General features: G+C 43.2%; 1 protein-coding gene across 1 annotated transcript in view; it reads right to left on the bottom strand.

Annotated features, from left to right (window-relative positions):
- The window catches only part of Gpr39 (G protein-coupled receptor 39), a 207,449-nt gene that overhangs the window by 170,446 nt on the left and 12,322 nt on the right, over positions 1-24,681 (bottom strand). The window lies entirely within an intron of this gene.

The raw sequence follows: 24,681 nt of genomic DNA, 5'->3' as shown, positions 1-24,681 counted from the left end.
ACATACATACATATATATATACATACATACATACATACATACATACACAAACACACACACAGATTCACAGGCACAGACATATATACACATATATAAATCCACAAAATATTGAGATATTGCTACCCAATTTTAATAAGGTCTACTGGGGGACAGGAGAGGTGGAGTCAATTGACAGACCTATGAGCTCTGTGTAAGTTACATGCTTTTCAGTACAGAGCACACTTGGGGATGTGTCACCTGTTCCCAGACTTTCTTTAATCAAGACTGACTCAATATTTGTCAGCCGGATCCTCTCCAGGGTCCTCAATTTACTGTACCCTGAAAATACCTACTGAGATTCCGTCAGCAGAGCTGAAGGAAGCAGGAGATACCTCCTTCCCAGTAGGCTTGGCTGATAGCTCTGGGCATTTGATCAATGGTGAGCTTTGAAATAGATACCAGGCCATTAGCACAAGGTTTTCAAAAGTAAAACACCCTCTCTCTAAATTCCACAGGATGGCATGAGGCAGCCTCAGAAGACAGATGAAGGCAGAAGCCTAATTAGACCACGACTGCATCTTAACTTCATAGACAAGCAATTTATAGAATCCAGCCATTGGCTGGGGAGATAAGGGACTAGTTCAATAGGGTAGGAGACTCTAACTTGAAGTCAATACAAGAATACAAATGGTGGCCACATAAATATTTAAAAGTTACAAGTCATCCCAATGAATTGTGCAGTGGAACATGGTTTATCTTCCTTTCCCTGACATAATGACAGACTTAAAATATATTCAGAACTGGAGGTATAACTCAGAGACCGTGTGCTTGTCTAGCATGCACAAGGCCCTGGATTTGATTGAGCACTAAAATAAACAAATAAATTTGAAGTTATGGTTTATAGATGACTGAAAATTGCAAAATTCCAAATTTCTCCATCATTGTACCCATGGGGCAGTTGTGTTAACAGCCCACAAGTGTTAAATGAATGGTGTAGATTTTGTGATGACATACTCTTCATGAAAGTTGTTTTTCTTGCCTCCATTGATACCATTCCTAATGGTATAAAGTTGACTCTATTCATTGTATAAAGCATGTTGCATAGTTAAAATTTTAACCTTTAGGCTAATTTAAATTAATTTAAATTATGAATTCAACCACACATTTTATAATTTACTCATAAATTAGAAAACCTAAATTTAAATAAACATAAAATTATTAAATTTCCCGAGAAAATATTAATTATATTTTATATCAGGTCTTGAATTCAAGGTAATTTAAGTAAAGCTTGTTTTTTCTTTTCATTTTTAATTGGGATTAAATCTTGTTAAATGGTTTGTTAAATGAGACTATTCTGTTTTTTATTTTTTTATTGGATATTTTATTTACATTTCAGATGCCATCCCCTTTCCCCATTTCCCCTCCCTAGAAACTCCCTATCCCATCCCCCCTCCTCCTTTTTGCTTTTATACAATTTTTTAATGTTAATCAAAGGCTTTATAAGTTTGGTAATGCTCAATAACAAGATGCCCATACAATCAGAAGTGTAACCCAATACCCAACGTAGATATACCAACTATCTTTGACTGGTGGAGACACGTGAACATCTGCCTCCATGCTTCTCTCTCTCTCTCTCTCTCTCTCTCTCTCTCTCTCTCTCTCTCTCTGTCTGTCTGTCTGTCTGTCTGTCTCTCTCTCATCTTTTAGCTCCTCCTCTTCCTCTCCTTACTCCTCCCACCTTAGCTCCTCCTACATATTACCCTTCCTGTTAAAATAAAACTTTTCTCAATGAGACTATTCTTAATTGCTGTAATGGTTATCTAACATGATCTATTACCAATGTAAAGAATCAAAATCATCCAGTATGAAATGTTTCATATTGGAAGCTATTCCTTATCCATTGCATGCAGTTGATGAGAACCCACAAAAATGAATCAGAATAAGAAAGAAGTGAGACATGCACTTTTCATTCTGGGAGACCACACTTTCTCAAACAAGAAGCCATTCAGCCTGTGCATGTTGACAGGAAGAATTTGACTTTTCCTGAACAGATGTCTACTTGCCACAGGTAGAGCACCTTCACCAGACCAAGTAAATGGTTCTACTCAAGCCCAGGTTGGTACACCAAAGAGTTTATTGAAGTCAGAAGACCAGGTCAAAGCTGGCTTCAAGAGCAGCTGCATCATCAAACAACTCTGCCAAAAAAAGCTTTATCATAAGAGCTTGAAGCACAATTTGTAGGCAGCTCCACCATAGAATCCCCAGCAACATTACTACTTATGTAACTCTGGGGAAAGGCCTTGTGGATCTTGTGACTTTCCCAACTTCCTAAGCCTGTAAATTTTGTGAACTTCCTTAGCCTTTCAGGTTTCCTTGAGCTTTTAGCCTTATAAGCCTCCCTCTTTTCTCTAGGAGGGACTATTTCAGTTCAGAGGCAACAACTGTACAACACAAGGACACTCAACCAAAGAGGTCCAGAAGCAATTTCCTGGAAGCTGAGTAGTGTGATTGCAGTCAGTGGATAGGTATCTACATAGGCACGGTGAGCCAGAACAAGGGAAGAAGCATCCATGAGCACATGTTCTCTCTCTCTCTCTCTCTCTCTCTCTCTCTCTCTCTCTCTCTCTCTCTCTCTCTCTCTCTTTCTCTCCTTCTCTCTCTCCCTCTCCCTCCCTCTCTCTCTCTTTCTGTGTGTGTGTGTGTGTGTGTGTGTGTGTGTGTGTGTGTTCGTTCCAAAAGCACAGTGGGGGTACCCTCCTGTTAATATATCATCCCACAGGTATGACTCTGTATGCCCTATGTCACTTAGGTAGGGAGTCGGAGCTGAACCCTGGGATTACAAATATCTTCATGATTTCTTTTCAACCCCATCATTGCCACTCTTGGATGCAACTTTCCCACCCTTAGGTTCACATTTTCTATTTTTAAAGCCGCACATTTTTCTCCTTTTCAGCTGAACAGTCTCATCATCTGTCCAACAGAGAAGGAAAATGCATTTGGGTGGGACTTACTGAAAGAATAATTTTGTCACCGATGTGAACTTTCTTAGTAATTTTCCAGGGCAATTGTGACTCTATAGGCTTTGTGGTTTTACACAGACTTTAGAGCCTTGTCCCCAAATAAGGAGGAGGCATGATGAGAATTGAAGCGAAATTGTCTCAAGCAGTAGGTGCAATTCCTGGGATGAATCAAAACCCACGGTAAGATGTCTCTTGGCAAGCCTGGGTCATGGAATATTAAGGGACAGAAAACTTTCTTTCTACTGACACCATCAGATCAGTTTAATCATGTGTAAAGTTAAATTAGTTAACAAGTCGCTATCTTGCACAGTAGCTGCATTGAAGAAATAGAAGCTCAGTGTTAAAGGAAGAAAGGAAGAGAAGAAAGTCCAAATATTCATCAGTTACTCCATTCCTTAGGGCCTTTTCTGCAGCCCTTCTGCAGCCAATGTTCAACATCAATCCTAGTGTTTAATCCAATTATTACATGGATTGTTGGAGACAGTCTTAGACCTTGCAGGCCTTAAAGCCAGGCTTAGCCTCCTGTCCTCGTGAAGGCATTTGTAATCCCAGGGTCCAGTTCAGACTCCCTACTTAAGTGACACAAGGTCATACAGGGTCATACATGTAGAATGTTGTGTAAGCTGGGTGGTCCTCCCCACTGTGCTTTGGGAACACACACACACACACACACACACACACACACACACACACACACACACAGGCAAGTAATAGTAAAAAGTAGAGAAAGAAGATTTATTCATTGTGGCTATGTGGGGAAAGAAAGAAAGATGTCCAGTGACCTCACCTTAAATTCGTCTTCTGAGTCCTGACATAAGGTTTAGGTTTAAATAGAGGCATGCATAACCAAGCAGTGCTGGTCAAGCTGTGGTCCTGCCCATCACTGGTTCATCATTTTCTGGGCTCTAGTGACATCTCTTCTGAGACACAAGCTCTCCCTCTGGGTGCTACCAGGTTTCAGCCTTTTTTTTTCCCAGCTTGAGATTTCTGGGAAAATTCTGATTTCTTGGGCCCCTCAGCTTCAATAATCTGATAGCCAAAGCCAGAAGTACAAGTATCTCCTTAAAATACCGTTGCTTCTACAGGGGTGTTTACAATGTTAGTTTGTGAAGGGCAAGTTTCTCTGGCTTGAAGGCCATTCAAAGTCTTAGTCTCTGGTCATTCTCTGTTCTTGCCATTGTATGTAGGCATTGAGTAAATAATTGATATCTGTCATCTGGGAAAATAATGTTCATGCACAAAAAGAAGAAATCTGCAAGGTAAATCCTGTTTTTGAATCGAGAATTTATAAACTCACTTTTGAAGTTCAGCTTGTTTGTAAGTAGAGGACTGCCTTACCTGACGAAGGTCACTCACAAAACTTGTATTCTGTCAGTGGTTGCATGAATATATTTTCTGCTTAGTTTTTGTCAAGTTGACATAAGCTAGGGTCATGTGGACAGGGAGACCCCAATCAACAGATTCCCCTGTAGGTGGAACTGTGGGCATCACCTTGATTAATGATTGTTGTGAGAGAGTCTAGCTTACTATGGGTGGTGCCATCACTGAGCAGGTGGTCCAGGATGGATTAGGAAAGCACACTAAGAAAGCTATGGGGAGCATGCCAGTAATTGATGTTCCTGCTTCCCTTCCTGCCTCCAGGTTTCTGCTTCAGTTCCTGCCCTGACTACCTTTCATGATAAACTGTAAGATATAAGCCCCCCCTCCCCGCCCCCAGGTCACTTTTGGCCATGATGTTTTATCAAAGCAATAAGAAGCCAACTAGGACAGTATGTACCATACTTTCAGTTCTGGAAGCTTCCAGGAAGCACATGAAAAGAACACATGCTGAATTTCATTTGGTCTAAAGGCATACAATGATAAAACAACACTGGATGTTCCATCACACACCTTTGACACCAGCACTCAGGAGAGGCAGGAGGATCTCTGAATTTGGGGCCAAACTGGTCTACACAGCAAGTTCTAAGCAAGACAAGATTGCATAATGAGACCTTATCTCAAAAATAAAATAATAATAATAATAAAAGAACAATAAGGACTACAAATAAGTTTTGAGGGAGGAAGGGAGATTAGGACAAAAAGGTTGATGCTCAAAGCCCCTATCATAGTAGCTACCTTGATTATGAAGAAATGGCAGCCCAACACAAAAGGAGAAGGCCTAGGCTGTTCCTTCTTCCACTGATGGTGTCTGCAGGCACTTGAAGATGATGCCACCAAAGCCCTGGCGTTTTAACCTAAACAGTGATTTTTATAGGCTAAAATCATTCTTATAGATTGAATGTGAAATATCCACATCACCACCACCACTCCCTCCAACCCCTGCCAATGGGTTCATGTGTCTGAACACTTGGTCAAACTGTTGGTGGTGCTGTTCGGGAAGGTTGTAGCGTGTTTAGGATGCGGAGCCACACTAGAAGAGGTGGGTTGACTTCCACTTCACTCCCTGCTTCCTGACTGCTATGCAAGGTGACCAGCCAGCCACCTGCTCCTGGCAATATCCCTTCCTTCCTTCCTTCGTACAGTCCACCAGTGACTCAAAACAAGCCCTTCTTTACTTAAATTGTTTCTACCAAGTACTTTGTCATGGCAACCAGTGGAGCAACTAAGATAGCCCTTATCCTCAGAAAAACAAGCAGAAAGAAGAGGGTGTCTTTGGGGGTGGGAGGGCAAAGAGGAGTAGGTCTGCTGGAAATGCAAATCTGAAGGATTCAAGTCCCCCTGTCTGCTGAAATCTACCTTTTAGAGGAGTGTGTTATTCATGTCCACCCTGATGCCTGATGCCTGATGCCAGTGAGCCATGATATCCTGTATGGAATTGCTTCTAGTTTCATCCTAGTTTCAATTGGTTGTTGTAACAAAAAAAAAAAAAAAAAAAAAAAAAAAAAAAAAAAAAAAAAAAAAAAAAAAAGCAAGCTTCTTGTCAGTGCCTGCACCAGTGGCAGTCCTGGAGCAACATACCATGCCCCCACTACAAAGCTCTGCCAGTCTCCCAAAAGGCCAGCTCTAACCCAAAACACACATGTAAGACACCCTCATGGCCCCTAATACCCCTGCCTGCGGGGACCCTAGCAAGCCTAGCAGCTGTGGCTGTTCCCCCGATCAGAGCTCCATCTTCCTCTGGTCCATGCCTACACCAGTGGCAGTCACACAGAGCAGCACACCTTGCCACACCCCATAGCTCTACCTTCCCCCCAAGAGCCAGGCTCTATCCCCACACATAGCAGTTGCAGATCAGCACACCATGCTTCAGCCCACAGCTCTGCCTGACTCCCAGGAGGCCTGCTCGAACCCAAGGCACACAGTTTCACCTGCCTGCTAGGAGGCCTAATCCAACATGGAACTCTCAGGCTAACCAACTAGATGGCAAAAGTCAAGCACAAGAACTGAAGCCAATACAATATGGCAGCATCAGAACCCAGCTCTCCTCCTGGATATCCTAACACACCTGTAGAGCAAGACCGTGACTTTAAATCCCATCTCATGACGATGATAGAGGCCTTTAAAAACAATATATACATATTTCTTAAAGAAATAAAGGAAAAGACAATCAAATAAGTAGAAGCCCTAAAGGAGGAAACAAATAAGTCCCTTAAAGAAATACAGGAAAGTACAATTAAACAGGCAAAGGAAGTGAGTAAAACAGTCCAAAACCTGAAAATGGAAACAGAAGCAATAAAGAAAACACAAATGGAGACAAACATGGAGATGAAAAAGGGAACAGGACGCACCATCATCAACAGAATGCAAGAGATGAAAAAGAGAATCTAAGGCATACAAGATACCATAGAAGGAATGGGTACATCGATAAAAGAAAATGCCAAGTGTAAAAAGTCCCTAACCCAAAACATCTGGAAACTGGGGACACAATGAAAAGTCCAAACCTGAGAATAATAGGAACAGAAGAGATGAAGATTCCCAGTTCAAAGGGCCAGAAAACATCTTCAACAAAGTCAAAGAAAACTTCCTTAACCTAAAGAAAGAGATAGCTATAAATGAACAAGAAGCCTACAGAACACCAAATAGATTAAACCAGAAAAGAAAATCCTCCCATCACATAATACTCAAAACACTAAATGTATAGAACAAAGAAAGAATATTAAAATCTGCAAAAATAAAAGGCCAAGTAGCATATAAAGGCAGACCTATCAGAATTACACCTGACTTCTCCACAGAGACTCTAAAAGCCCGAAGATCTTGCAGATGTTTTGCAAACTCCAAGCACCCAGCAAAACTCTCAATCACCATAGATGGAGAAAGATGTTCCATGACAAAACCAAATTTAAACAAAATCTTTCTAGGGTCCTGAGCCTAGCTGTGCCTCACATTCCCAGGGATGTACTTGACTAACTCAAAACAGTAAACAAAGAAAGAGAACGTTAAGAGCAACCTTGAGTTTATAGTTTTATCTTAGAAAACTGCTGAGCAGAGGCAGGGTTCGTGCTATATGGTGTCTGTAACTTTGTTTCTTTTAATAGAAACAAACAGTTTGATAGAAAAGACAGTTCTTCTCGTTCCCTCACCAGTAGGTGCCTGTCAGTATCTGGGCAGTGAAAGTGCTGGTGTTTAAGTACAAAACAGGACCTAGATTCTAATATCGGGGACTTAAAAAGACTGGCCTGGTTCTGTGGAGAAGGCTAAGGGTGGTGACCTGCCCAGCACAAGGTCATTCTGAGCTGTTTATTGGGAATAGGACTGAGTTTCTATAGTCACCTGCTGTCCACAAACCTTTCTGGTGGTTGTCCTATAGTCCCCAAATGACAGGGCAGGATAAGGATAAGTAGGGGCTGTGCTTAGGAACGTCGCACAAATTCTAACCATGTGTAATGGTTTGTAGACGCTCAGCCCAGGGAGTGGCACTATGAAGAGATGTGGACTTGTTGGAGTAGGTGTGTCACTGTGGGTGTGGGCTTAAGACCTTCACCGTAGCTGCCTGGAAGCCAGTATTCTGCTAGCAGCCTCCAGATGAAGATGTAGAACTCTCAGCTCCTCCTGTGCTATGCCTGCCTGGACACTGCCATGCTCCCGCTTTGATGATAATGGACTAGACTTCTGAACCTATAAGCCAGCCTCAATTAAATGTTGTCCTTATAAGTGTTGCCTTGATCATGGTGTCTGTTCACAGCAGTAAAACCCCAAGACACCGTGCAGCTAGAACTTAATTCATTTGGAAAGAACCTTGCAGAGTAACTTGGTATAGTTTGAGCTGCCTAGGGGTTCTTTAAAACATTACCGAGGGTCTGCAAATGTAGCTCAGATTGCTACTCTGCCTGCCCATCGTGCCTGAAGCTCTCAGCCTCACCTCCAACATTATAGGGAGTAGAGGTACACACCTGTAATCCCAGCAGTTGTGTGAAGGCATGAGGATCAGAAATTTAAGATTATCCTCAGCTACAGAGTGAATCCCAGGCTACCCGGGACCATAGAGACCCTGTGTATGTATAGGGGAATGGGTGGCAGGGGAGGAGGGGTGGGTAGTGCAGACAAAATCATTCCTGGCTACCACTCGCCAGCTCCTAAACTACAACATTGGGAAACCTAGTCGTTGATTCAAGGAAACAAATAAACATTGCAGACTGCGTGTGATTCTTTTAAAAATCATCCCTCTCTTCACAGCCGTCACAACCTGTATTGGAACAGCACCACTTCAGGGATGAGTACTCACAGAACCATCTGGAAAGAATTAAAGTGCTTCTGCGAGAACTGCCCTTTCTCTCAAACACATTCCGTCAGGATGGTCCTCAGGCTTCTGTTCTCCCTCTGAGTGACAGCATTTTGCTATAGGAAGAGATGAGCAGGGTCCTATCCAGAGGTATCTCATTTTCGTGTGACAAAAGTCCCACCCTTGTCAAGCGTAGCCTTGTCTGAGCCACTTGCAAAGGACAACTCTATATTTTCCACAGAGCTGTTAAGCAATCTGTCCTTCAATGCCTTTGCTAAGGGCCTCTTGGCACATCGCCTTGGTGATGTCTGAAAGGCTATTTTTCTACCGATAACACTATTATTTTGAGCTGTACATTAGCCTGTCATCTAGGTACCATTACTCCCCCCTCCCCTTGCCCCCAAAAAAACAATTTTTAAAAAATTAGCCACTCACCTTTGGTTTTCTTTTCCTTGTTTATTTATTTTTTTTAATAAGTAATGGGCCTGACTACACGCAGGTTTAGCCATTTATTTAGATGTGATGTACTTCTTACAAACAGCCAAGTGGAGTCTAACTAGAAATCATGTTTGTACCTGGCCTCTTGAGTTATTTATGTTGGAAAATGGCAAACTGGATCACAAGGGAATATTCATATGAATGTTATTATAAATGGCAGCAGGGCCTCAGCTTTAGCATTTCAGCATTGGAACTAATCTCAGACATGCCACGTGTCAAAAGAATTAAACACATTCTTGTCAAGCCCTAAGTATTAATGAGCTGCCGAGGTGGAGCATGGGGAATTTCTGCCAGTGCAGTAGGCAAATGAGCAGTGGCTGCCTGGGCAGCCTCCCCTAATGCTAAGATGCCTGCTCCTCAGGATGTGGCAGAGGCCAGGGGGATGACAGAAGGGTGACTCACAACTTGGCATGCCTTCCGGAAATGAGGATTCTAGACTGAGGCTTATGACTCCTGTGAGATTTTGTTTTGTTTTGTTTTCTGAGCGTGTGCGTGCGTGCGTGCGTGCGTGCGTGCGTGCATGCGTGTGTGTGTGTGTGTGTGTGTGTGTGTGTGTGTGTGTATACACATGGACATGGAAGCTACAGGTCAACCTTATGTGTGGCTCCTCTGTCCCCATCCAGCTTAAGTTTTAGAACAGGCTCTCTGACTGACCAGATTGATCCATTCGCTGTAAACTGAAGTAAACCTGTTTTCCCAAGCTGATCTTGGTCATGGTGTTTATCACCACAACAGGAAAGCAAATTAGAATGTGTATGCGCTGCCTTGTGATATATTCCTAGAAAGCAACCCGGAGGGGACTAGCTGGCTAGTTTATGCTTCTTATATCTTTCACTCCCCCCCCCCACACACACACACACTCAATGTCTACCTTCCTAGCCTAAAGCTTGCAGTTTCCTTGAAAGCCAAGATGATACTTCTGTTCTCTGGAGTGCCACCAGTTTGAGGTGTATGTGCCTAGTACACAGTGGCTACCCAGCAGACACTAGGTCAAAAGGTCAGAAGTCCAGCCTAGGGACGCAGGCTGAGGGTATAAGAATTCAGGCTAGCTCTTGATCAGGCCATACCCTCCCATAGCAGCCTCTTTCTTACAACCCTTGTACAGGACATGGCAATCCCTACCAAGAGTCTGTCTGAGAATCTGTTACCCAGAACAGACTCCCCAGAACACCTAGACTCCAGGAAATGGCAGACACCATTCCTACTTCTAGGAAGTGACAGACCTCAGGATGCCAGACTCAGGGCATCCAGAGGGTTAGCAATGTAATGGCTGTGTGTCCCTCCTCCTCGATTCCTCCATATCCTCAGAGTTTTATCTTCCTTGTCCAAAACATAGGAGCCCTCATACTGCTGCCCTTTGGGAAATTGGGGCAAGTCTGACTGCAGGATGCTGTAGGCTACACCTCAGCCACAGACATAGCCCTTTCCTCTTCCTCTAAGACCTATAAGAAGGAACCCAAACTCTACCTAACAGGTCTTAGCTCCCACCAAAGTCTCCACCATGTCGGCTGCCCATCAGTGGTGTGGGAGCCTGGACTCTCCTCAAAGCTCCCACCCACCATGTGGCTAGCTAGCTGTTATGTCCATGGCGTTAATAACTCTTCTGAAAGGACAGTTCACTTCAGTGTTCTCCTTGAACCCTAAACCCCAAACCTTACTTTTCAGGGAGAACCCCAAGACCGTCAGAGTGCAGAGCAGTAGAGAGAGGATTGAGCACCTCACCCACAGCTCCAGACTCAAAACAACTATCCTGGCAGGAGACTCTATTGGAGCCCAGCTGGGGACCGCTGCCTCCTACTTCAGGGTCTCCTCTCACTCCCCCCAAGCCAATTGTGTGCCCTCCCTGCCTCTCGTCCCAAGCATCCTGTGAGCAGTAAACAGAGAAGGCCTTTCAAACTACATGTCGAGATTGGCAGTTCTACTCAAGCAATGGATGAAAATACATTTCACAGTCTCACATGAGGATGGGTGGATATTATTTAATGAAAAATAGAAAATACATAAGATTTGTATTATCATTTATTAATTATATAGAATGGGTCACATTATGACATTTCCATGTACTTATATAATATAGTTTGATCATATTCACCCCCAACTTCTATGTGTGTGTGATGTGGGGAGAGTCAGTGAGTTGAATTAGGTTTACAGGAGCCTGAGTAAGGGATTATTTATTGGAGCACAGGTAACATATCAGTGGCTAGACCATGAAGGAAAATGTCTCTCCCTCCCCTAAGAACTATCAACTGTCTATAGCTCCTCAGGGAGGGATGGGCCCATATGCCCATCCCCTTAGCTATCATGCTTTGTTTGCCTTGAGTGAGTATAGATGTAAAGTCTGGGTGGTGAAATAGGATTTTCACAAGAAGTCTATGATTATATCCACAAACACCTACCACATTACAAAAACAAAACAAATACTACTAGCTAATAAAAATAATACAGTCAACCATCCGTATAATATCATCACCAGGTGAGGTGACATACTACTACACAGGAGAAACTGAGGCAGAGAGCAAGGGAGGAAGCATAAGAGTGAAAATGGCACCCGGTTTCCAGAGGCTCCTCACACAAAGCAAGAGAAAACTCAGCACCACTGGAGGCTCCTCCCACCACGGGCTCTGTACCAAGCGGAATATAATTACCAACATTACCTGCATCCAACGTTCCCCCACTATGTGAGGATTGATGAGACGTACCATGTAAAATGCTTGGAGCAGCCTAAAGACAAGTGCAATATAAATCCAGAATGCCATCGAACATTCTCATTATTATCATTAAAATGAGCAAAATGGGAAGAATCGAATCGCGGTGCCTCAAGTTGTAATGGGTGCTGGCAATGTGGATTGTCAGATACAATTGGTTTCCACGGCGCCTCTGTCTCCGTGGACTGGCGTGACATAAGTAATGTCTTAGACATCAACTGTTTATTTTGTGATGAAACTCAGCTTTCCCTCCTTGGGGCAGGGGTTTTTGTGGTTTTTGGAAATAAAGCTAGGTTTGATGACAGTCTTCCAAAAATTTATTTTGATATATTGATCTCCCTGGCCAATAATGGCTGGGCCTTACAGGTGTGTAAAGAAAACATCGACACCGCCATTCGTCAAAAGCTCCCTCCCAGACTGGGGCTGGGATGAGGTGGGGTGAGGCTGCTCTGGCACAAAAGCCTCAGAACTTCCGAGTCTAACCTCTCCAACTGGGATGAGCTCACCACAGAGTCACCTGAGAACACCCCAGAGCTCTCCACCTGTGTGTGTGTGTGTGTGTGTGTGTGTGTGTGTGTGTGTGTGCGCGCGCGCATCAATGCATGCACATGTGAGTTCCACATACTTGCATGCATGTGTAAAGCAAGAGATTGACCTCAAGAGTCTTCCACAATCATTCTCTATCTTATGGTTTTTTCTTTATTAAAATAGATTTTTTTCATACAATATATTCTAATTATGGTTTCGCATCCCCCAACTCCCCCCAATTCCTACCAACATTCGCTCCCATCCACGGCCATAGTCTATTTGTCCTTTTGCCTATGTCTATGCATTTACAGTGTCAAGGGGGGGGGTGTCAGATCCACTTTTTTGTTATTTCTATTTCCCAGACAAATCCCTCAGTGTCGTGTTCACTAGAGGAAATCAGCATTGATTTGCTCCAAGTGGAAGCTGGTGGCCCAGTAAATTCTACGATCAAGTTCTTTCCATAGCACTACAAGGTAATTGCAGACACCTGACTTTTATTGTGGTTCTTCTACACTCGGAGCTCAGCGCTGGGGGTCTACATGCATCCTGTTAAAGGTCAAATCAGTCTTTCACATTAGCAGTATCTAACGTGGAGATGATGTTACAGCTCATACCTGCACGTAGGCCTCGGCATTTGAGGAGAGGTCAGAGGACAGCTCCTAGGACACAGTTCTTTTAGTGGAGCCCACCAATCACACTCAGTTTATTCGGTTCTGAGGGCGGAACCTATGGTTTGTGTATGTCAAACAGGCCTGCTTCCAACTGAGCAACATCCATCGTCCTTGGGGAAAGAGTCTAAGACTGCTACAGGTGACAAAGGCATGTCACGGAGTATGAAATGGATGCACACAATCTCCTGACCTACAAGGAGGAATGGTAGAGGAAAATCAAAGCAAGGCCCGTATGTTTTAATCCCCTCTGCTTCCTGCAGGGGGTACGCAATTCAGGATCAATTTCTGATCAGTTCAGACTAAAACATATGATTGGTGGGCCCCTCTAATCCCAGAACTGGGGAGGTAGAGCCAGGAAGACCTGAAGGTCAAGGTCATTCTTGACAACACAGGCGAACGTGAGCTATGTGAGATCAAGTCTTTAAAAATCATAATTAATTAAACTAACATCTAGGCAGGTGGAATGGATCAGTGGGTAAATGAGCTTACTGGTCAGCCTGATGACCTGAGTTCAATCCTTAGAACCCACATGGAGAGAAAGAACTGTCTCCAAGGAGCTGTCCCCTGACCTCTGCTCAAATGCCGAGGCCTACATGCATGTACAAGCAGGTGTGTGGCACACACAATAAATAAATAAATAAATAAATAAATAAATAAATAAATAAATAAATAAATAGTAACCACCCCCAAATTCTTCCAAAACACCATGCCATACTCCCTAGAAACTGTGAACTGCTACCTAACAAGGAAAATAAATGTTGGCAGATGCCTTGATGATAAAGATCTGAAGTTAAGGAGATAATAATGGCTTTCAAGAATGATCCCAGGAGCCGGGCAGTGGTGGCTCACACCTTTAATCCCAGCACTTGGGAGGCAGAGGCAGGTGGATTTCTGAGTTCGAGGCCAGCCTGGTCTACAGAGTGAGTTCCAGGACAGCCAGGGCTACACAGAGAAACCCTGTCTTGGAAAAAAAAAAAAAAAAAAAAAAAAAAAGAGTGAGCCCTGGATGCCATGACATACAGCCTTAGAAGATGACAGAAAGGGATTTGATTCACAGAGACGTTATCATCTGAATGCTATCCTCCCCCAACTCAGAAGAGAAACGTCCTCATCAATAGAATTGTGGTCTTTGAGGACTTACTAGATTGTAAGGGCAAAGCCCGTGAGTTAATCTTCTCTTTCTGTGGCACTATTAGCTATCTGAAAATGAATGGATAAAAAATGTAAAGGTTTTCTTAAAATCATAGTTGAGGATGCTAATTACCCATGATGGAGGAATCACATTGGTTTGGGTTGATGATAAAGGCTCCCATGACATCCTAGCATGGAATGTGGTATTATAGTAGAATCATGCCACTAACAGCACAGTGCTCGAGTCTTGCTCCATTTACAATGGCACACTCTTACAAAAACTCTTCACCCAAAGAGACTGCCAGGAATCCATGAAGACTGAGACCCTCTTCCAGAAGGTCCAGCTCAAATCAGCACTTAGGACACTATACTTCTAGGAGACATAACCCTTGGGGAACACACTCAAACAGTGTCCCAACAACAGCCCTCAGAAATGGATTGCTGTTCCTATGAAAAAAAGTCCTAGAGACCTATCTATCTTGCCTCTGCTACATGTAAGGATTGTATTGGTTGCTTTCTTCATTTCTGTGACTAAAGAGCTGACACAGCACTTAACAAAGGAAGGGTCACTTTGTGTCACCATTTGAAGGCACATATTTCATCATGGTGGAGAAGGCACAGCAGCAGAAGCGTGAAGCAGCTGGTCACATGGCATCCACAGTCAGGAAACAGAGAGAGATGGATGCTGGGGCTCAGCTCATCTTTTCTTTTTTATTCAGTTCAAGGCTCCAGCCCCCAAAATGGCACCACCCACATATATGGTAGGTCTTCCCCCTGTTAGCCTAATCTAGAAACTCTCACAAACATGTCAGAGATTTGTCTTCCAGGTTATTCTAGAACCTGTCAAGCTGACAGTCAATATGAACTATATATAAAGTGTGTTGGTTTGACTAGATTAGGTCCCCATAGATTCATGAGTCTGAATGTTTAGCTGTAGGGAGTGACACCATTAGGAGGTGTGGCCTTATTGGAGGAGGTGCGTCACTGAGTAGGTGGGCTTTGAGATCTCCTAGTCTCAGGCTGCATCTAGTGTGGAAGACAGTCTCCTTCTGGCTGCCTTCAGAATTCTCAGCTTCTCCAGCACCATGTCTTCCTGCACAGTGCCATACTTCCTGCCATAATCATGGACTGAACCTCTGAATCTGTAAGCCACCTCCAGTTAAATGTTTTCTTTTATAAGAGTTGCCTTGGTCATGGTGTCTCTTCACAGCAATGAAAACACCAACTGAGACACAGGGACATAGCAAGAAACTGCCTATCTGCAATGTGGAAACAGTGCCAAACCTACCAACACTTTGATCTTGCACTTCCTCAGCTACCACAACTATGAACAACATAATTCTGCTGTGTCTATGACACAGCATCTATGGCATTTTTGTGATAGTGGCCCAACTGGAATGGAACAGAAGAGCAGATGCTGAAAAAACCGAGCAGGGAGAGATGCGGTTGCTGCCTTTGGACTCCAGTGATCCATCCATGAAAAAGCAGCAACCACAAGACCATGGGTGAGCTAGGGACAGGGTCTCCTGGAACCTGGAGAGGTTGTAAGGTCCTACTTGTCATCTCCTACTGGGCCTACCTGATTTTGTCCATACCTCAATGAGACTTTCCGCCCCAGTGATTCTGGTGCGTGTAAAGTTGACAAAGCCAACCATTACAACCACCAAGAGCTTTTGGGGGAGCAGCCCCCTTTCCCTCAATTTCTGAGAACAACAGAAAATAACAACCACCCTAGCTGTCAGAGCTGATGGAGTCTGGTTACAAGAAAGTCAAAGTCTGCTCAGATTCAATATGGCATTAAACAAAGTATTCCTCCAGTTACACTCATTCTTAAGCCATTTTTTTTTTTATTTCTAGAAAGTAACAAATATGTTATTCCCCCTTTTTACTTTTTTTGAGATAGATTGACTGCTAGCTTACTCTGTAGGCTAACCCTGGAGTGCTGACCTCCCGTCTCTATCTCTTGTGTGTGGGAGTTATAGGCATACAGCATTACACCTGCTTTAGGTCAGCTGCCCATCAAGCTCATGGCTGTCTGAGTGCTGGACAGGCACTCTACCAAGGCCCCTACAGCCTTTCTTCTTCTTGGTTTTCTATGATAAATATCCTTAGTATCAGGAATGGGATATTACTTTAAAAAGTATTATTGTCATTATGACTTTTATAGTACGTATGGTGGTAGTTAAGATTTTTCTGGCCCTGTGACTTGAACTGAAGCAAGTGCCGTACCACTGAGCTGCACCCTAGGCTGGGATTCTAAGTCTAAAACAAGTCCGGCCAATATCATATCAGGACATAACTGGAAAATCCCTAAGGTAAGACTGCTAGCTAGAATCAAAGCATACACCTGACCTGAGGCACAATTAAGGACTTTTGTTTTCCAGGTCAACGGTCAAACTCAGATTGACTCTGTGGTGAGGAACAGCCAGTGTGCGATACCATCAGTGACCCAGTAGAATGACTCAGGTCCCAGGCAGGAGACAACACACCCTGCAGATTTAGTATTAACTAGCTGCTGGCAGCACCATTTAGGAATTGGGGTGCTCTGCTGCTGGCTCATCTGGTATCCCCCTATATTTTTTTGTTTGGGATTGGGCTTCTCCTCTCTCACAATCTCTCCTCCTTCCACCTCCCTGTGTCCCATTCCCACTGAGCCCTCCACTCCTAACACACCAGCTTCCATGTCCTTCTGGCTTGTATTCTGTCACCCTGTAATGCTTTTCTCTGTACACCTTCCCTGTCCCCATCAGGGGCTCTTTTCTAGTTACCTGGCCTCTACACCCACCCTCACATAAATGTACATATATGAAGATTAGAAACCAGTATCTGCATAGAAAAGAATGCTGGGTATTTGAGTTTCTAAGCCTTGGTTACTTGATGTGATCATTTCCAGGTCCATCGATTTTTCCCATAAATTTCATGATTTCACTTTTTTCTTTATGCCTTAACAGAATTCTGTTGTGTGTGTATACAACGTTTTCATTATCTATTCATTAGTTAATAGACATCTAGGCTCACATATCTCTATACTGACCTTTGGCAAATATAATCCAGAACTTACTATAAGGATTTAAAAAATACAAAAAGATATTCATTTTTAAAGTGAATTAAGTGAGACTTAAAGCTGCCAACATACAGGTCATAAAGCCTGACGTGAGTTCCTCTAGACACTGTGAACTGTAACCTAACTTGGCGTGTAAATAAGCTGTAACCTCCTTGCCCACAAACAACTGGACTTCAGCCAAGCACAGTAGCTGAGTTCTCATCAACCCCAGACAGCCAACTGTTCAGACAGAGTTTAAAGAAAGTGAATTTAGTTTTAGCTGAACAACTCATCCTAGAATCCCCTTCCTCTTTCTGCTCAAGCCCATTTCTTGATGTTGATAGGAGCAGAGCATTCTAAACCATCACTAGTCCCCGCTGGTGTCCATGATCACAAATACAGCAGGCTCAAGTCTGCACAAGAACATACTACAATTCCTCTTTTAAGACCACACAGAAGCACAGAGGAGGTAGCTCATTTGGTTAAGTGTTTACAAGCAGTAGGACACCAGTTCATTCCCAGAACCTACACTTAAAAAAAAAATCTGAGCAAGGTGGTGAGGTGGTGGTCATGTGTGATTCCAGCAGTGGAGATAAGGACACTGAGGTAACCTGGGGCTTATCAGTCATGTAGGCTAATCAGCCAGTTTCTGGCTGGGAGACCCTGTCTCAAACAATATGGGACCGAGGACAACTTCTACACACACTCATGAGCGCGCGCGCGCGCACACACACACACACACACACACACACACACACACACTGAAAGAATGGGAAAGAAACAGAGAGAGCAAGAAAGACAGATAAAATAATCCTACGTGTTGCAGATCATTTCTTCCCATACTTAAGCATTAGGACAGAGGACTCAAGGGGCTCTGCTTACAATGCAGATTCTAATTCTAACAGGTGGCTGATGCTGCTGGTCCATGACCCGAACCATAAATATTAAAGTCATAGGCAACATCTCAAGAATAAAGGTTCAATTAACCACTCCAGGTACTAACAATGCTAGAGTCCAGGACTAACTGGATTCATAAATAATCATTCTCTTCTACCTTTCATCAAAGGCATTTTTTAAACTTGTAATGCTCCATCTCCATGCCCTGATGCCCTATGTGGTGGTTTGAATATGCTTGGCCCACAGAGAGTAGCACTGTTAGGAGGTGTGGCCTTGTTGGAGGAAGTGTGTCACTGTGGGGGTGGGTTTTGAGACCTTCCTCCTAGCTTCCTGGAAGCCAGTCTTCTCTTGTTTGGCTTCAGAAAAATATGTAGAACTCTCAGCTCCTCCAGCACTATGCCTGCCTGGATGCTGCCATGCTTCCCGACATGATGATAATGGAATGAACCTCTGAACCTATAAGCCAGCCCCAATTAAACGTTGTCCTTTGTAAGAGTTGCCTTGGTCACGGTGTCTCTTCACAGCAATAAAACCCTAACTAAGACACCCTATTTAGAGAAGTATCATGCTCCTTGAGTAGGGGGAACAGATAGAATTCTATCTATCTTATTCTTTACAATCAAATGAATATCATGCGTATTTAAATCCTCATACATACTTGGTGAATGCTACAAAGTGAGTGTACTTTGCAACAAAACAGGAAGATCTGCAGGACTGATCAGAGGTGAGCCCACTCCCAGTGGACTTCCTAAAAGAGGCAATTTTGCAAAAGATTCAGTTAAAGGAAAACTCCATGCCCAAGAAAGAGCTCAGCCTCGCTCCTCTAGAAGCTTCCCTTACAGTCGACACTTCTCCCTTCACTCACCAACACAACCCATTTGTCACCCCTGTCAAGACAACCTTGAACCTGAGAAACACTGACAACCCATCAGTTGTCTTTTAAGTAGAGAAAACATACAGTTGTCATTTCAGCATGATATTTAATTTTTCAGAATGGCAGGATACAGAAAGTAGGCTAATAAATTTCCAGAAAACGGTGTTTCTGCTGAGTATATCATGTCTTTCAAAGAATTATAATGTAAAGCCAAATAATACATGAAGTCAAATGGCTGTGGCTCAGCTAAAATACTTCACAGACTGTTCTATTTCTAAGGTAAGGTGGATTTCCCCACATACACTCCCAATTTTATTAGAGTAAGAAAATGGCTTTTTTTTGTAAAGGGGTCTCTCTCTCTCTCTCTCTCTCTCTCTCTCTCTCTCTCTCTCTCTCTCTGTGTGTGTGTGTATGTGTGTGTGTGTGTGTGTGTGTGTGTGTGTGTGTGTGCGTGTTTATGAAAACATGAGGGCATGTGTTGGAGCCAGAGGACATCCTCATATGTTGTTCCTCAAAAGCCATACTGACTTTTGAAGTGGGAATTTCTCAGTGAAACTGGAGCTGGATAATTACGCTAGGCTGGTTGGCCAGTGACCCCCCAGTGTCCTGTCAGCGCTGGGATTACAAGTAAATACAACCAAGCCTGACTTTTTAAACATGGATGCTGAGGATCAAACTCAGATGGAATGCAAGGCAAGCATTTCACCAACTGAGCCGTCTCCCCATCTTCATAAGGGATGTCTTTTCTTTAGGAATTCAGCAAACTGAACCTGACTCTCAGTTGTACAAGGCTTTGGTTGCTTAGCCAGTTAGACATTAACAAGCACAGTAGCTACTTAACACAGCAGCCAGGTCTCCTGATATGGCTGTCAGATTTGGGTAACACCATTGTCCTTCAGCTCCACAGCCACCTGTAGACCAGGAATGTGGTGGGAAAAGCTGCCCAAAGAGAAGTCCTCTGCCTGCCGGAACTCTGGAGTGACATATGGAAAGTGCAGAGAGGAAATGTTGTCAAGTTTCTAAATTGGCAGGAGCCCTAAAGTTGTTCAGAAAATGCTAAAGACTGTACTCAAAAGATTTCTCTTAAGTCAGACTGGCTTTACAGCGGTATTAGAGTGGGGTGCTCCTCCACAATGTTCTCACTATGGAAGCTCAATAGTGAAGACTTAGCTTGCAGACAAAGGGTCCTAGAAGTAGCAGAGTCATCCTGACATTGACATGTTCACCAAGTATTTATTACGCACCTATTAGTGTAAACTATGCTGTCAGGCGTAAAGATACTCTACAGAGACTCAGTACTCCCTATTGAGAGAACAAACTCTAAAAAAGTGGAATTGCCTTAGGAGGAAGAAAAGGCTTTGTAGCCTCCTTTACCACCCAGAGGCAGAATTTATCTCCCCAAAAGAGATTTTACACAGTTCTAACAATCTGCCAGACCACCTCGCAAGAGAGCCTGGAGCCAGCACTTAGACCAGAACTATTTAATTATTCACACCTATTATCCTCTATTTAAACCCAAACCTCAAGTCAAGACCCCAAGGATGGACTTGGGAAGGTCATTAGATCTGTTTCTTCGCTCCCTACACAATATGGCCATCTTAAATAACTCTTCCTTCTCTGATTTCAGTATCACTCATCTCTTTAATGGCCCTGATGAGGCTGGGCAGCCCTGAGCATAGCTTCTGAAGGCTGCAGGGCCCTGACTCAGAGTCCAACAACTCTAATGACAGGCACTGCCACACAATAAGGAAAGGAAGCAGCATAAAAGATGATAGTTATGAGGTCAACCTAACACCACACTCCTCGTTGGTGATCAAGGAAGCCAGGATTTTAAACACCCAGCCAAAAAGGCTCATGCCTGATTTTCTTCATTCTGTTGCTATAAAAAAAAAAAAAAAAAAAAAAAAAAAAGCAAAACAAAACAAAACAAAAATAAACCTTCTAGATGCAGTTTCTGTGCTGAAATAGAAAATCTGAGGCAACTGAGATCTGTGCTCCCAGGCTACTGCCAATCCTATTTGATAACAAGTAATTCAAATCTCTTTATCACCCCTTCTTTGTACAGTTTTATGCAAATATTTTAATCCTACCATACCTTGTGGTAAAACCTTTGTTTGCACAAAGATCTTGCAACATTCTCATTTTAAAGTGGAAACACCTTTGTCCTTCATTTTCTCTGCACATTAAAAACAAAAACAAACAAACAAAAAACAATAACAACAACAACAGCAACAAAAAACTAGCCCACCTCAAAAGACTGTGAGGAAAGATTCCAACTAATGGGGAAATGACAGTCATTACAGAACAGTACACCCTCTTGATCAAGAGTAGTTTTGCATTGTTGAGATACTTCAATTAGTGTCTTTCTTTGTGACCTTGAACCTATTTCTAACAGAAATAGATGAAAGATAGATAGATAGATAGATAGATAGATAGATAGATAGATGATAGATAGTTATAGATGTACAGATATAGAAATAATAGATCTCTATATTTAAAGCCAGCAACAAAGAGTTTTTTCCTCATCAAACTCCTCTCACACTTTGAGGATCTAACACTGTTTCTGATCTCTAGACTCAGATTCAAGGTGTCAAGTGATTTGGTTAAGCCCACACAGAAAATTTCTCTATCTGGGTGAAGACACCCAAACTCGGGAGACCCTTCCTCAAGTCTCAGGAAATCACGACCACCCAAAAATCACAAGAAACCATACCTGGATGCAATCAGCAGAGGTTTATTGGGGAGAGTTGGCTAGCCAATGGTCAAAACTGCTCATCCACGCAGGAACAGAATTTTGACAAAAGGCCAGCAAGCCGAGGGTTTTTTTTTTTTTTTTTTTTTTTTTTTTTTTTTTTTTATAGCATGAGGTGGGGAAAGGAAGGCATTTTTGCATGGTTACACATGATTGGTTGCATTTTTCACGGTTACAATGATTGGTTGTTTTACAAATTTTGAACATAACACTGGGAAGACCAAGGGAGGGAGGGGTAACCAAGAACAGTGGAACATTTCAGAGAAATCCAGCCCAAATGATCCAGAGTCATGTGAAAATCACTGCACACTCATTCCTCTCAAAAATGTAGTTCTACCATGTCACTGTGCCCTACCCTGTCATTAGCAACTATTTCAGGTTAACTATTTCACTTCTTCCGGCTATAGCCCCACCTAGATGGCTTGCATCTTTCTCTGTGGTCAGGAATGTGTCTTCATGCCTTGGGCTTTTCCCACCCACAGGTGGGTCTACTCCCTGAGGCTTGAGTAATGTAATTCAGCAAATGTCCTCTGATTCAGGGATAATGTCCTCTACCTGGAATGTGTCCCAGGGCAGTGAAAATCTTACATTCAGTTCCTCTTTCTGGAACTTACATTCTTTTGCTCAGGTCTAGGGTAAAGGAAAAAAAAAAAAAAAAATATATATATATATATATATATATATATATATATATATATATATATAAAATTTTTTACTCTATATGGGGACTTTAATTATTTCTGTCAATCCTTTCTTTACTGGGGATGTTGGATAATAATGGCCTCCCATAGGCACATACATTTAAATGTTTAGTCACCAGAGAGTGGAACTATTTGGAAGGATTAGAAGGATTAGGAGGTGTGGCCTTGTTGGAGGAAGTATGTCACTAGGGGTGGGCTTTGAGTTTTCAAAATTCCATGCTAGACCCAGTTTTCTCTCTCTCCCTCTGCCAATGGATCAGGATTCAGCTCTCAGCTATTGATCCAGTGTCTGAATGCATGTCTCCATGCTCCCCAACAAGATGATAACAGACTAAACCTCAAAACTGTAATTGGAGGTGTCCAGTTAAATCTTTTCTTTCATAAAAAGTTGCCTTAGTCATGGTGCCTCTTCACCACAATGGAACCCTTACCTAGGTTAGAGTTTCACTGAACAGTTGGGGCAGTTTTTGTGCCTACTAACCACTAAGAGGAAAAGTGGGGAGAGCTTAGAGTATTTCCTGACAATCACAGTTTGATGGCTTTCCTCTGCTCCAGATGCAGAAGCCACAGTTGGGATCATTAGTTCAACCTAAGAAGAACAGTAGGTAGCTTACAAAGGTTAGCAAGTTTGGAGGCCACAGTGGACTTTGATCTCTGCCTCCTATTTGTCTGGTAATACTAAGAATGAGAATTTCACTGTGGACTCTTAGGATTTAAATCATCATTAAAAAAAAATGGTGGTATCTGATCTGAGCGATTTTTTTTCTTTCATTTTTTTTTAATTAAAGTAAAGGCCACTCTTGCTAGTCAAAAGAATAGACTCTAATCTCTAACATTGGCTCTGGGTAGAGACCCTACCTTCTAATTTCCCCCAAAATATTACACACTATTGCCTCTACATCTTAAGAGCTACTTAGTTGAGCTTGTCCATCACCTGGCCTGGAGTCCTCTCTTCCAGGATAGCTGAGATAACCTGAGAGGGGAAGATGATCCCCTCGATGTGGTAATGCCCTTATCCTTCCTAGAAACCAGACCTTGGTGCAGCCATTTGGAGGGCTCCCACTGAGTACCCCTGCAGAGCCTGCCCCCTTTTCGAAGTTATTCAATAGAGTGTGGCTTTCCCTGTTTCTTCCTTCTATCCCCCTACTCCACACACACACACACACAGACACACACACACACACACACACACACACACACCACATACACACACACACAGACACACCACACACACACACAGGCCAAGCTTTCCCTGATGCTCTGGACTTACCCTTCTCTGAAGCTAGCGTCTCCCACTACCATTTCTTTTACCGTGAGCCTGCTTTCAGACCTCCATTTAAAAATGCATAGTTTCCTTCCTTTCCTTCCTCTACTTCCTCCTTCTGGCAGCCACCAAGACTTAGATCTTGTCTATTCTGTTGTTTTCCCCTCAGTTTTTAAAAAAATCACCCTCAAGCTTTCTTCTGACTCTGTTTCTTTTGTCAATGAGACTAAGAACCCAAAATAGAGACCTTGAATTCCCCAGTAACATAGTAAGTGTGGGCCGGGTGGTGGTGGCGCACGCCTTTAGTCCCAGCACTTGGGAGGCAGAGGCAGGCAGATTTCTGAGTTCGAGGCCAGCCTGGTCTACAGAGTGAGTACCAGGACAGCCAGGGCTACACAGAGAAACCCTGTCTCGAAAAAAAAACAAAAACAACAACAACAAAAAAAACCCATAGTAAGTGTGAAAGGTCCCTAGCTACAGGATGTTCCCTGTATAGTCTGGAGACACCTGTCAAACATCGTGTGTAGGAAAGCACTGGTGGCTGCAGTAGGCCAAGAAGGCTCCATTTTCACTGATGACCTCAAGCCTCACTTCTTCCCTAAAGCTGTTGACAGCTGCTCCAGGGATGTACTCCAAGGGACAGCCGTTATTACCAGAGCTATCAGAGTCAGAGCCTGGACACTATTAGCCTAACAAGCCAGGCTCTGTCTCCTATCCTCAAGAGAATGGTCAAACACCCAAGTCATAGTGAAAAGAAGAGAACAAGAGATGAGTCAATATGGCACATTGGGAAGAGAAACAGGGAAACCCAGTGAACCTCCAGCCATCTTCAGGGAGTTAACATTAACTTGAAATAGGTTGAAATAGAAAACAGGTATTATCACTAAGCACTCCTGGCCACGGTGTAGGTCCCACCCATCACTGAGCCATCACAGTCTGGGCTCCAGTCACTCCCGCGA

Source organism: Arvicanthis niloticus, chromosome 10, assembly GCF_011762505.2.
Source record: "Arvicanthis niloticus isolate mArvNil1 chromosome 10, mArvNil1.pat.X, whole genome shotgun sequence".
Classification (NCBI taxonomy): domain Eukaryota; kingdom Metazoa; phylum Chordata; class Mammalia; order Rodentia; family Muridae; genus Arvicanthis; species Arvicanthis niloticus.
The sequence above is the reverse complement of the archived record's forward strand: the minus strand, read 5'-3'. Positions and strand labels throughout refer to the sequence as shown.